The sequence below is a fragment of the Scyliorhinus torazame genome, chromosome 15 (assembly GCF_047496885.1).
Source record: "Scyliorhinus torazame isolate Kashiwa2021f chromosome 15, sScyTor2.1, whole genome shotgun sequence".
NCBI classification, from domain to species: Eukaryota; Metazoa; Chordata; class Chondrichthyes; order Carcharhiniformes; family Scyliorhinidae; genus Scyliorhinus; species Scyliorhinus torazame.
In genome coordinates, this window is record NC_092721.1 from 146,455,810 (window position 1) to 146,469,036 (window position 13,227).

The window sequence follows — 13,227 nt, forward strand, 5'->3', positions numbered from 1 at the left end:
CCCCCCCCCCGAAACCCGTCCCTCAATGTTCAACGGTAACCAACTCTCCAAAGTGCATGATAAACAAACCCCAGCAATTGTAGAACCCATCACTCAACTCCTTTTAAGAAAATGTCACCTTTTGCAGGGTTAAAATCTCCAGCAGGTCCCCCCCGCCATGCCAAGGCTCATGGTGCATAAGCTGACCTCCATCCCAACAAGACCCGCCGACAAGCAATCAGCGAGATGAAGGCTAAAACATCTACCCCTGCACCGGCTGGCAACTCGACTGGTCTGACACTCCGAATATGGCTTTTAGTGTAAAGCCCCTGAGATGTTGCAAAACATATGTATGTGGTTCACAGGACCCCTCCCATATTGCCACAGACATCCTCCACCCCTACGAAAAACCAGCTCATCTTAGACTTTGCGAGGTGCGCCCTGTACACTACCTTCAGCTGTATCAGCCCCAGCCTCGTGCACAAAGTCAAGGCATTTATCCTCTGCAGCACCTCGCACCACAGGTCCTCCTCAGCACCATGGACACCTCATCCTCCTCCATAATCCTCCCGTAAAACACTGACACCACCCCCCTGTCAAGCCCCTCCCGCCCCATCCCACTGACAGCAACGAGGAGGCAGGCGCTATCGGGAGGGTCGGGAAGACCTTCCTCACAAAGTCCAGCACCTGCATATGCCAGAAACATTGCCCCACTTCTCGCCCAACTCCTCCAAATTCACAAATCGTTCTCCCAGAAACATCCATAATTTCCTTAATCCCCTTTCTTCCCATCCCTGGAACCTTGCGTCCATCCTCCCAGCTCAAACACATGATTACCCCTAATAGACATCCCCCCTGACCCAGCTCCCAACCTAAAATGCCTCCAGATCTTCAACGTGGCCACCACCACCGGACTGACCAAATACCTCCCTGGAGCCATCAGGCGCGGTGCCATTGCCAGTGCCCATAACCCCAACCCCCTGCAAGAGCCCAACTCCATCCTCACCCACAAAAGCCCAACCCCCTTCCTGCTCCATCCCCAAATCTTCTCTGCATTTGCCGCCCAATAATAATACATCAAATTTGGGAGACCTAGCCTCCATCCAGCCCCCCCCCCCCCACCCCCAACTTCCTAATCCTAGCCACCTTCCCCGCCCAAATAAACAACATCAGCCTGTCCACCCCCCTAAAAAACACCATAGGCAAAATGAACAGCAGGCATTGAAACAAGAACAAGAATCCCGGCAAAACATTAATCTTTACTGCCTGCACCTGGCCCGCCAATGACAGAGGGAGATTGTGCCACCTCAGCAAATCACCTTCCCATCTTCACCCTCCCCACCAAGCTAGTGGAATTAAATTCCAAAGCTCTGCCCAATCACAGGCCATCTGAAACCCCAGACACATAAAATGAGAAGCTGCCAGACGAAATAGCAGCCCCCCCACCCCGTTCCCATTACTGGGCAGGAGACCAAAAAGTACTCACTTTTCCCTAAATTCAATTTGTACCCTGAAAACGTCCCAAATCTCTGAAAGAGCTCAGCTCCGAAATATACAGCAACAAATCATCTGCACACAAGGGCACCCTATGTTCCACCAACCCCCACCCCCCCTCCCACAATCCCAAGCTCCTCAGCGCAATGGTCATGGGTTTTATAGCCAATACAAACAGCAGGGGGGACCTGGAGCATCCTGTCTTGTACCCTGTGCAATGCAAAATACCCTGAGTTCATACTATTTGAGCACAAGCTCGCCATAGGCTCCTTATCTAGCAGCTGCACCCACATCACAAACTTTGGCCCAATTCTAAATTTTTCCAATACCACCACAAAATAACTCCACTCGACCAGACGCCTTCTCCGCATCCAACGCCATCACCACTCAGTCTCCCTTCCCTATGCTAGAGAAATGAACCACATTCAACAGCTTCCTCACATTCAAGGACAATTGTCTGCCCTTTAAGAACCCTGTCTGGTCCTCCCCAATCACCTTTGGAAGGCATCACTCCAACCTTAATGGCAACACCTTTACCAATATCTTGGCGTCTACATTCAGCAGAGATATGGGCCTAGACGACGCAGAATCTACCGGATGCTTGCCCTTCTTAATTAACAACGAGATGGAGGCCTACCCCATCGTCTGTGGCAAGACACCTCTGATCATCATGTCCTCAAACATTCCCACCATCGATGGCGCCAGCCTATCCTTAAATCTTTTCTAAAATTCGAATGAGAACCCGTTGGGCCCTGCTGCCTTCCCTGACTGAGAGGATGCAGTCACCTTCACCTCCTCCACCAGCTCCTTCAGTCCTGCCCTCTCCACCAATCCCAATCTCGGGCACTCGGCCACCCAAAAACTCCCTCATCTCCCACTCCTCCTCCGGTGGCTCCGTCTTATACAAGTTCCTATAGAACTTCTCGAACACCTTATTAACCTGTTCCGGAGCTACCACCGACTTCCCTGTCTTGTCCAGCGTCCAGCACCCAAAACTATCTTCCTCACCATTGCCTCCTTAAGGAGCTGACCTGCCAACATACGCCCTGACTTCTTCCCATACTCATAAACAGCCCCTTTCTATAGGTATGTCAGGAATAAGCGAATGACTAGGGAAAGAGTAGGACCAGTCAAGGACAGGGATGGGAAGTTGTGTGTGGAGTCTGAAGAGATAGGCGAGATACTAAATGAATATTTTTCGTCAGTTTTCACTCAGGAAAAAGATAATGTTGTGGAGGAGAATGCTGAGACCCAGGCTAATAGAATAGATGGCATTGAGGTACGTAGGGAAGAGGTGTTGGCAATTCTGGACAGGCTGAAAATAGATAAGTCCCCGGGTCCTGATGGGATTTATCCTAGGATTCTCTGGGAGGCCAGGGAAGAGATTGCTGGACCTTTGGCTTTGATTTTTATGTCATCATTGGCTACAGGAATAGTGCCAGAGGACTGGAGGATAGCAAATGTGGTCCCTTTGTTCAAAAAGGGGAGCAGAGACAACCCCGGCAACTATAGACCGGTGAGCCTCACGTCTGTAGTGGGTAAAGTCTTGGAGGGGATTATAAGAGACAAGATTTATAATCATCTAGATAGGAATAATATGATCAGGGATAGTCAGCATGGCTTTGTGAAGGGTAGGTCATGCCTCACAAACCTTATTGAGTTCTTTGAGAAGGTGACTGAACAGGTAGACGAGGGTGGAGCAGTTGATGTGGTGTATATGGATTTCAGCAAAGCGTTTGATAAGGTTCCCCACGGTAGGCTATTGCAGAAAATACGGAGGCTGGGGATTGAGGGTGATTTAGAGATGTGGATCAGAAATTGGCTAGCTGAAAGAAGACAGAGGGTGGTGGTTGATGGGAAATGTTCAGAATGGAGTTCAGTTACAAGTGGAGTACCACAAGGATCTGTTCTGGGGCCGTTGCTGTTTGTCATTTTTATCAATGACCTAGAGAAAGGCGCAGAAGGGTGGGTGAGTAAATTTGCAGACGATACTAAAGTCGGTGGTGTTGTCGATAGTGTGGAAGGATGTAGCAGGTTACAGAGGGATATAGATAAGCTGCAGAGCTGGGCTGAGAGGTGGCAAATGGAGTTTAATGTAGAGAAGTGTGAGGTGATTCACTTTGGAAGGAATAACAGGAATGCGGAATATTTGGCTAATGGTAAAGTTCTTGGAAGTGTGGATGAGCAGAGGGATCTAGGTGTCCATGTACATAGATCCCTGAAAGTTGCCACCCAGGTTGATAGGGTTGTGAAGAAGGCCTATGGAGTGTTGGCCTTTATTGGTAGAGAGATTGAGTTCCGGAGTCAGGAGGTCATGTTGCAGCTGTACAGAACTCTGGTACGGCCGCATTTGGAGTATTGCGTACAGTTCAGGTCACCGCATTATAGGAAGGACGTGGAGGCTTTGGAGCGGGTGCAGAGGAGATTTACCAGGATGTTGCCTGGTATGGAGGGAAAATCTTATGAGGAAAGGCTGATGGACTTGAGGTTGTTTTCGTTGGAGAGAAGAAGGTTAAGAGGAGACTTAATAGAGGCATACAAAATGATCAGGGGGTTGGATAGGGTGGACAGTGAGAGCCTTCTCCCGCGGATGGAAATGGCTGGCACGAGGGGACATAGCTTTAAACTGAGGGGTAATAGATATAGGACAGAGGTCAGAGGTAGGTTCTTTACGCAAAGAGTAGTGAGGCCGTGGAATGCCCTACCTGCTACAGTAGTGAACTCGCCAACATTGAGGGCATTTAAAAGTTTATTGGATAAACATCTGGATGATAATGGCATAGTGTAGGTTAGATGGCTTTTGTTCGGTGCAACATCGTGGGCCGAAGGGCCTGTACTGCGCTGTATCGTTCTATGTTCTATGTTCTAATTGGACTGCTTCAATTAGACATATTTGAAAAGCAGGGTGCACTAGAAATGGAAAGCATCCTGTTTGTGAAGGGCAGCATAAACGGGGTCAGCAAGAATTCTTCTCATGCCATTGCAGTCATAGATCACAAAAGGGATAAAATTAGAATTGTGAAGTGCACAAATAAAATTGTAGTATACATGCCAGAAGTCAACATCTTTCTGTAGGGTTATATTTGCATGTACATGGGCAGCACGGTGGCGCAGTGCTTAGCATTGCTGTCTCACAGCACCGAGGTCCCAGGTTCGATCCCGGCTCTGGGTCACTGTCCGTGTGGAATTGGCACATTCTCACCATGTTTGCGTGGGTTTCGCCCCCACAACCCAAAGATGTGCAGGCTAGGTGGATTGGCCACGCTAAGTTGCCCCTTAAATGGAAAAAATGGGTACTCTAAATCAAAAAAATATATATTTGCATGTACATGGGCAGCACAGTGGCCAGTGGTTAGCACTGCTGCCTCACGGCACCGAGGCCTCACGTTTGATCCGGGCTCTGGGTCACTGTCCGTGTGGAGTTTGCACATTCTCCCCGTGTTTGCGTGGGTTTCGCCCCCACAGCCCAAAAGATGTGCAGGTTAGTTGGATTGGCCACGCTAAATTGCCCCTTAATTGGAAAAAATGAATTGGGTACACTAAATTTATTTTAAAAAATATTTGCATGCACATAAATTAACTTCAGGTTATTGAAATACTAGGCAGCCGTCCATTTTGCCATATGGGTAGTAATCTGGCAAAGCAGAACACCAAACTGTGGTGTTCTTTGTGTTGCTAAATTCAGGATGGTTGGTGTAGTGTTCGCAAAGACCACAAAATAGCTTTAACTTAAACAAAGCTAGAAATTTATTTACACTACTAATTTGGATTTGACATGTACTCCTAAATAATACATAGTTGATTTTAACATATAATCTACACTCATCTACAACTAATCTCTATTCTATTATAAACTATGATCAGCTCTTACTCACACTATCTTTCCATTAGTCTGTACTCTAGCTAACTCCTTTACTTCTCTCCCCCACAAGGCTTATATATCTTATATTCTTATATACTTGTCTTATATACTTGCAACTCCAGCTCCATCTTGTGGCTATTCTAGACATTTCATTAACCTTTGCAGATCTTATATTTATGATAATACCATACAATCTGCTGTAAAACACACCTATTTTGTTTTCATCATTAACTTCAATAGGATAAAAGCTAGACAGGTTCTACAATGAGCAAAAAACCCTCAGTCACAGTGAAGATGAAAATTTACCCATGTTAGAAGTTCTGATCTATAATTCAATGCATGGTATGATCAGTTGTGCCCACGTTTTCACCACAGTCCTCCGTTGAGCAGATTATATTGATCAATCTCGTATAAAATGCTTTTTCCTTGGATCAACGACCTACACTGGGCAACACGAGTGAGGCGACACCAACGACACCCCCCCCCCCCCCCTCGCCACCTGCGCCCCCCCCCCCCATCCCGGTGGAGAGGCCCCCATCCCCAGCCGACGGTCCCTCATCCCCCCACCGAGCAATGAGTTGGCAGGGCGAGCGCCCCCACGATCTTTGTCGGATGGCAAAGGTTGCTACCCACCTCCTTGGCTCCCCAAAGAAGCCCTTCCGCCAGGTTCACATTTTTCAAAATGAGTACGAATTGGCGCCACTTGCTGGGGAGGCCGCTGAATATGGGGTGGCTCCCGTTAATTGTATGCAAATTGGAGCGTGATCCCGATTTCGCCTACGGGTGCGGGCCAGTTGCATTGCAAACTGTTTGGCAAGTGGCGTGGATCTCATTTTTGGCCTCTCCCGCTATTCACCAGTCTCGTTTTGTTTGAGCAAGAGTGTAATGAGGCTGGAGAATCGTGCCCATTAACTCTGTTTCTCTCTAGTCGGGGGGAGGGTGGGTTGGCGCTGCCAAACTTTTGTAATTACTACTGGGCGGCTAATATAGCCATGGATTAGGAAGTGGGGGGCGGGGGTTCGGTGTGAGAGCGGATGGAGGCGGCAACATGTAAAAACACAAGTTTGGGAGCACTGATAACGGCACCTCTTCCGTACTCGCCAGCCCGATACTCCACAATTCCGGTGGTGGTGGCAGCTCTGAGAATCTGGGGGCAGTGGAGGAGATATAAGAGAGTGGAGGCAGCATCGGTTTGGACCCCGATTTCTAATAATCATCGGTTTGTATCGGGTAGGCTGGATGGTGGGTTCTGGAGATGGCAAAAGGCAGGAATTAGGAGGATGGGGGATCTATTTATAGACGGGAGCTTTCCCAGCTTGAAAGCCTTGGAGAATAAATTTGAATTGCCAGCAGGTTTAGGTATCTGCAGGTGCGAGACTTCTTGAGAAGGTAGGTTCGGCCTTCCCGCTGCTGCTGCCATGGGAGATGCAGAACAGAGTGGTCTCCAGTACCTGGGTGGGAGAGGGGAAGGTATCAGATATTTACCAGGAACTTTTGGAATTGGAGGAAACTCAGGTGGAGGAGCTTAAGGGCAAGTGGGAAGAAAAGCTAGGAGGAGTGATAGAGGTGGGTCTGTGGGCAGATGCCCTAAGCAGGGTTAATACATCCTCATGCATAACCACTTCCTTACCTTGCAGGTCAGCTGTTCGGGAGAGAGAGGGAGCCAGGACCTTGGAAACAGCGCGGGAGTTTCAAAAAGCGCGGGAGCTGCGAGGCAGAGGGGACAGTTTAAAAGGGCGCGCTGTGGGTGAGGTAAGTACTGCATAACCACTTCCTTACCTTGCAGGTCAGCTGTTCGGGAGAGAGAGGGAGCCAGGACCTTGGAAACAGCGCGGGAGTTTCAAAAAGCGCGGGAGCTGCGAGGCAGAGGGGACAGTTTAAAAGGGCGCGCTGTGGGTGAGGTAAGTACTGCATAACCACTTCCTTACCTTGCAGGTCAGCTGTTCGGGAGAGAGAGGGAGCCAGGACCTTGGAAACAGCGCGGGAGTTTCAAAAAGCGCGGGAGCTGCGAGGCAGAGGGGGCAGTTTAAAAGGGCGCGCTGTGGGTGAGGTAAGTACTGCATAACCACTTACTTACCTTGCAGGTCAGCTGTTCGGAAGAGAGATCAGTTTTGGGAGCAGGCCTATTGGCTGACTGTAAATCAGGAAGGATACAAAGGGTGTGGCTGAAGTGCCTATGGAAACAGAGTGCTGAAGGCAAACAGAGTGTATCTGAGTTTGGGTAAGGCTGAGTTCGGGTAAGAGGGGAGTGACAAAAAAAAAAAAAAAAATCAAGTTAATTAAGTAAAGTAATTAACTAGTTAAGGGAATTTGGTGCTCACCTGAAAGAGGTGCAGAGAAGCAGACCTGTGAGGGAGTCTCTGGAGCAACTACATCACAGCCAGCAGGTAAGTGTTTGGCTTGTAACTGGTAAGTGATTTCTCTCTCTTTGACTTTCTCCTAGCTGTGTAGTGTAGTTCAAATTTAACTTCAGGTTTAAGTCATGGCAGGAGAGCTCAGACCCGTGTCATGCTCCTCTTGTGAGATGTGGCAAGTCAGGGACCCTTCTGGTGTCCCTGACTCCTTCATCTGCAAGAAGTGTGTCCAACTGCAGCTCCTGTTAGACCGCTTGACGGCTCTGGAGCTGCGGATGGACTCACTTTGGAGCATCCGCGATGCTGAGGAAGTTGTGGAAAGCACATTCAGTGAGTTGGTCACACCGCAGATTAAAATTACTGAGGCAGATAGGGAAAGGGTGACCAACAGACAGAGGAAGAGTAGGAAGGCAGTGCAGGGATCCCCTGCGGTCATCTCCCTCCAAAACAGATTTACCGTTTTGGAAACTGTTGGGGGAGATGGCTCACCAGGGGAAGGTGGCAGCAGCCAGGTTCATGGCACCGTGGCTGGCTCTGCTGCACAGAAGGGCGGGAAAAAGAGTGGCAGAGCTATAGTGATAGGGGATTCAATCGTAAGGGGAATAGACAGGCGTTTCTGCGGACGCAAACGAGAATCCAGGTTGGTATGTTGCCTCCCTGGTGCAAGGGTCAAGGATGTCTCGGAGCGGCTGCAGGGCATTCTGGAGGGGGAGGGTGAACAGCCAGCTGTCGTGGTGCATATAGGCACCAACGATATAGGTAAAAAACGGGATGAGGTCCTACAAGCTGAATTTAGGGAGTTAGGAGTTAAACTAAAAAGTAGGACCTCAAAGGTAGTAATCTCAGGATTGCTACCAGTGCCACGTGATAGTCAGAGTAGGAATGACAGGATAGCTAGGATGAATACGTGGCTTGAGAGATGGTGCAAGAGGGAGGGTTTCAAATTCCTGGGACATTGGGACCGATTCTGGGGGAGGTGGGACCTGTACAAATCGGACGGTCTGCATCTGGGTGGGACCGGAACCAATGTTCTCGGGGGGGTGTTTGCTAGTGCAGTTGGGGAGGGTTTAAACTAATGTGCCAGGGGGATGGGAACCGATGTAGGAAGTCAGTGGGGACAGAAACAAAAGGCAGGAAGGGAGAGTGTGTAAAGCATGACCAGAGAAAGCAGGGCAGAGAGCAAGGAAGGTCTACATTAAACTGCATTTATTTCAATGCAAGGGGCCTGACGGGCAAAGCGGATGAACTCAGGGCATGGACGGGCACATGGGACTGGGATATTATAGCTATGACTGAAACATGGCTAAGGGAGGGGCAGGACTGGCAGCTCAATGTTCCGGGCTACAGATGCTATAGAAAGGATAGAACAGGAGGTAAGAGAGGAGGGGGAGTGGCGTTTTTGATTAGGGAGAACATCACGGCAGTACTTAGAGGGGATATATCCGAGGGTTCGCCCACTGAGTCTATATGGGTGGAACTGAAAAATAAGAAGGGAGAGATCACCTTGGTAGGACTGTACTACAGGCCCCCAAATAGTCAGCGGGAAATTGAGGAGCAAATATGTAAGGAGATTACAGATAGCTGCAAGAATAATAGGGTGGTAGTAGTAGGGGACTTTAACTTTCCCAACATTGACTGGGACAGTCATAGCATAAGGGGCTTGGATGGAGGAAAATTTGTTGAGTGTATTCAGGAGGAATTTCTCATTCAGTATGTGGATGGACCGACTAGAGAGGGGGCAAAACTTGACCTCGTCTTGGGAAATAAGGAAGGGCAAGTGATAGAAGTGCTAGTGAGGGATCACTTTGGGACAAGTGACCATAATTCCATTAGTTTTAAGATAGCTATGGAGAATGATAGGTCTGGCCCAAGAGTTAAAATTCTTAATTGGGGCAAGGCCAATTTTGATGGTATCAGACAGGAACTTGCAGAGGTAGATTGGGGGAGACTATTGGCAGACAAAGGGATGGCTGGTAAATGGGAGGCTTTTAAAAATGTGTTAACCAGGGTGCAGGGTAAGCACATTCCCTTTAGAGTGAAGGGCAAGGCTGGTAGAAGTAGGGAACCCTGGATGACTCGAGATATTGAGACTCTGGTCAAAAAGAAGAAGGAGGCATATGACGTACATAAGCAACTGGGATCAAGTAGATCCCTTGAAGAGTATAGAGATTGTCGAAATAGAGTTAAGAGGGAAATCAGGAGGGCAAAAAGGGGACATGAAATTGCTTTGGCAAATAATGCAAGGGAGAATCCAAAGAGATTCTACAGATACATAAAGGGGAAAAGAGTAACTAGGGACAGAGTAGGGCCTCTTAAGGATCAACAAGGGCATTTATGTGCAGAGCCACAAGAGTTGGGTGAGATCCTGAATGAATATTTCTCATCGGTATTCACGGTGGAGAAAGGCATGGATGTTAGGAAACTAAGGGAAATAAATAGTGATGTCTTGAGAAGTGTGCATATTACAGAGGAGGAGGTGCTGGAAGTCTTAAAGCGCATCAAGGTAGATAAATCCCCGGGACCTGATGAAATGTATCCCAGGATGTTGTGGGAGGCTAGGGAGGAAATTGCGGGTCCCCTAACCGAGATATTTGAATCATCGGCAGCCACAGGTGAGGTGCCTGAAGATTGGAGAGTGGCGAATGTTGTGCCCTTGTTTAAGAAGGGCAGCAGGGAAAAGCCTGGGAACTACAGACCGGTGAGCCTAACGTCTGTAGTAGGTAAGTTGCTAGAAGGTATTCTGAGAGACAGGATCTACAAGCATTTAGAGAGGCAAGGACTGATTCGGGGCAGTCAGCATGGCTTTGTGCGTGGAAAATCATGTCTCACAAATTTGATTGAGTTTTTTGAGGGAGTGACCAAGAAGGTAGATGAGGGTAGTGCAGTAGACGTTGTCTACATGGACTTTAGCAAAGCCTTTGACAAGGTACCGCATGGTAGGTTGTTGCAGAAGGTTAAAGCTCACGGGATCCAGGGTGAGGTTGCCAATTGGATTCAAAATTGGCTGGACGACAGATGGCAGAGGGTGGTTGTAGAGGGTTGTTTTTCAAACTGGAGGCCTGTGACCAGTGGTGTGCCTCAGGGATCGGTGCTGGGTCCACTGTTATTTGTGATTTATATTAATGATTTGGATGAGAATTTAGGAGGCATGGTTAGTAAGTTTGCAGATGACACCAAGATTGGTGGCACAGTGGATAGTGAAGAAGGTTATCTAGGATTGCAACGGGATCTTGATCAATTAGGCCAGTGGGCCGACGAATGGCAGATGGAGTTTAATTTAGATAAATGTGAGGTGATGCATTTTGGCAGATCGAATCAGGCCAGGACCTAATCAGTTAATGGTATGGCGTTGGGGAGAGTTATAGAACAAAGAGATCTAGGAGTACAGGTTCATAGCTCCTTGAAGGTGGAGTCGCAGGTGGACAGGGTGGTGAAGAAGGCATTCGGCATGCTTGGTTTCATTGGTCAGAACATTGAATATAGGAGTTGGGACGTCTTGTTGAAGTTGTACAAGACATTGGTACGGCCACACTTGGAATACTGTGTGCAGTTCTGGTCACCCTATTATAGAAAGGATATTATTAAACTAGAAAGAGTGCAGAAAAGATTTACTAGGATGTTGCCGGGACTTGATGGTTTGAGTTATAAGGAGAGGCTGGATAGACTGGGACTTTTTTCCCTGGAGCGTAGGAGGCTTAGGGGTGATCTTATAGAGGTCTATAAAATAATGAGGGGCATAGATAAGGTAGATAGTCAACATCTTTTCCCAAAGGTAGGGGAGTCTAAAACTAGAGGGCATAGGTTTAAGGTGAGAGGGGAGAGATTCAGAAGGGCCCAGAGGGGCAATTTCTTCACTCAGAGGGTAGTGAGTGTCTGGAATGGGCTGCCAGAGGTAGTAGTAGAAGCGGGTACAATTGTGTCTTTCAAAAAGCATTTAGATGGTTACATGGGTAAGATGGGTATAGAGGGTTATGGGCCAAGTGCGGGCAACTGGGACTAGCTTAATGGTAAAAAACTGGGCGGCATGGACTGGTTGGGCCGAAGGGCCTGTTTCCATGCTGTAAACTTCTATGATTCTATGATCATGTGCCAGGCTTAGCCTGATACAATTCAAGGTAGTTCACCGGGCACACATGACGGTGGCCCGGATGAGCAAGTTTTTTGGGGTAGAGGACATGTGTGCGAGGTGCGCGGGAAGCCCAGCAAATCATGTCCACATGTTTTGGGCATACCCGAAGCTTAGAGGGTTTTGGCAGGGTTTCGCTAAGGTAATGTCCACGGTACTCAAAACACGGGTGGTGCCGAGTCCGGAGGTTGTGATCTTTGGAGTGTCGGAAGAGCCGGGCGTTCAGGGGGCGAAAGAGGCCGACGTCTTGGCCTTTGCCTCCCTGGTAGCCCGGAGACGGATCTATTAATGTGGAGTGACTCAAAGTCCCCTGAGTGTAGACACCTGGGTTAGTGACATGGCTGGGTTTCTCAGTCTACAGAAAATAAAGTTCATCTTAAGAGGGTCAATGGTTGGGTTCACCCGGAGATGGCAGCCATTCGTCTACTTTCTCGGGGAAAATTAAAATGTCAGCAGAAGCATAATTCGGGCGGGGGGGGGGGGGCACGGATTGTGTTTTATGGTTGGGGTGTGTGAAGGCGGTGATGGGGGTGGAAATGTTTATTGTACCATGTTTATGTCGTTGTTATTGTTATTATTATAAAAACTTGCAGATACCCTAATAAAAATATATTTTTTAAAAACTGTTTCTCTCTCCCACAGATGCTTCCTGGCCTGCTTCTCACTTTTCACTAATCCACAATTTCTCCTACTTTTTTTATATCCTGAGGCAACAACATAAATTGTGGGCTATGTGTTCAGTGCCAGGGATCTTCATCATGTCACAGAATGGTTGCACAAGCTTTGTCAGACTAGCCTATTGATAGTTACCATCAGGGAAGTCATGCAGCTGAATTTATCTTCTTCCATGTCCCCACATGCTTTGTGCCAATACAGATTGTTAGACCTCAATCAGGATTCGTAATATTAGCTATTTTTTCCCTTTTTTATTCAATTAAGGGGCAATTTAGCGTAGCCAATCCACCTACCCCGCATATCTTTGGGTTGTGGGGGTCAGACCCACGCAGACAGGGGAGAATGTGCAAACTCCACATGGACAGTGACCCGGGACCGTGATGGAACTCGGGCCCTCAGAATCGTGATGCAGCAATGTTAACATCGTGCCACCTTGCTGCCCAAATCTAATCTTACTGACTCCCTGTTGGGCACCTGATACAGACCCAGCTCTTCCCATTAGTTACATCATCCTTATCCCACTCAAATCCAATGACCAGATTACTTAAGTTTCAACACAATGTCTCTAATTATCTACTCCCTGGAAATAACAAAAATCCATTAGGCTTGTCCTTTTAAACATAAGCATGGTTTGAAACAAGGATGATTTCATTTTTTATGCTGCCTTAATTATCGTTTGGAGAGTCTGCCGTTATTTTAAACAAGGATTTTTAAAAATCTTACTGCAGCAGGCTTTT

General features: G+C 48.0%; 1 protein-coding gene across 11 annotated transcripts in view; it reads right to left on the minus strand.

The window, feature by feature from the left end:
* LOC140391880 (spermatogenesis-associated protein 13-like) overlaps positions 1 to 13,227 on the minus strand; it is a 524,178-nt gene that overhangs the window by 129,665 nt on the left and 381,286 nt on the right. The window lies entirely within an intron of this gene.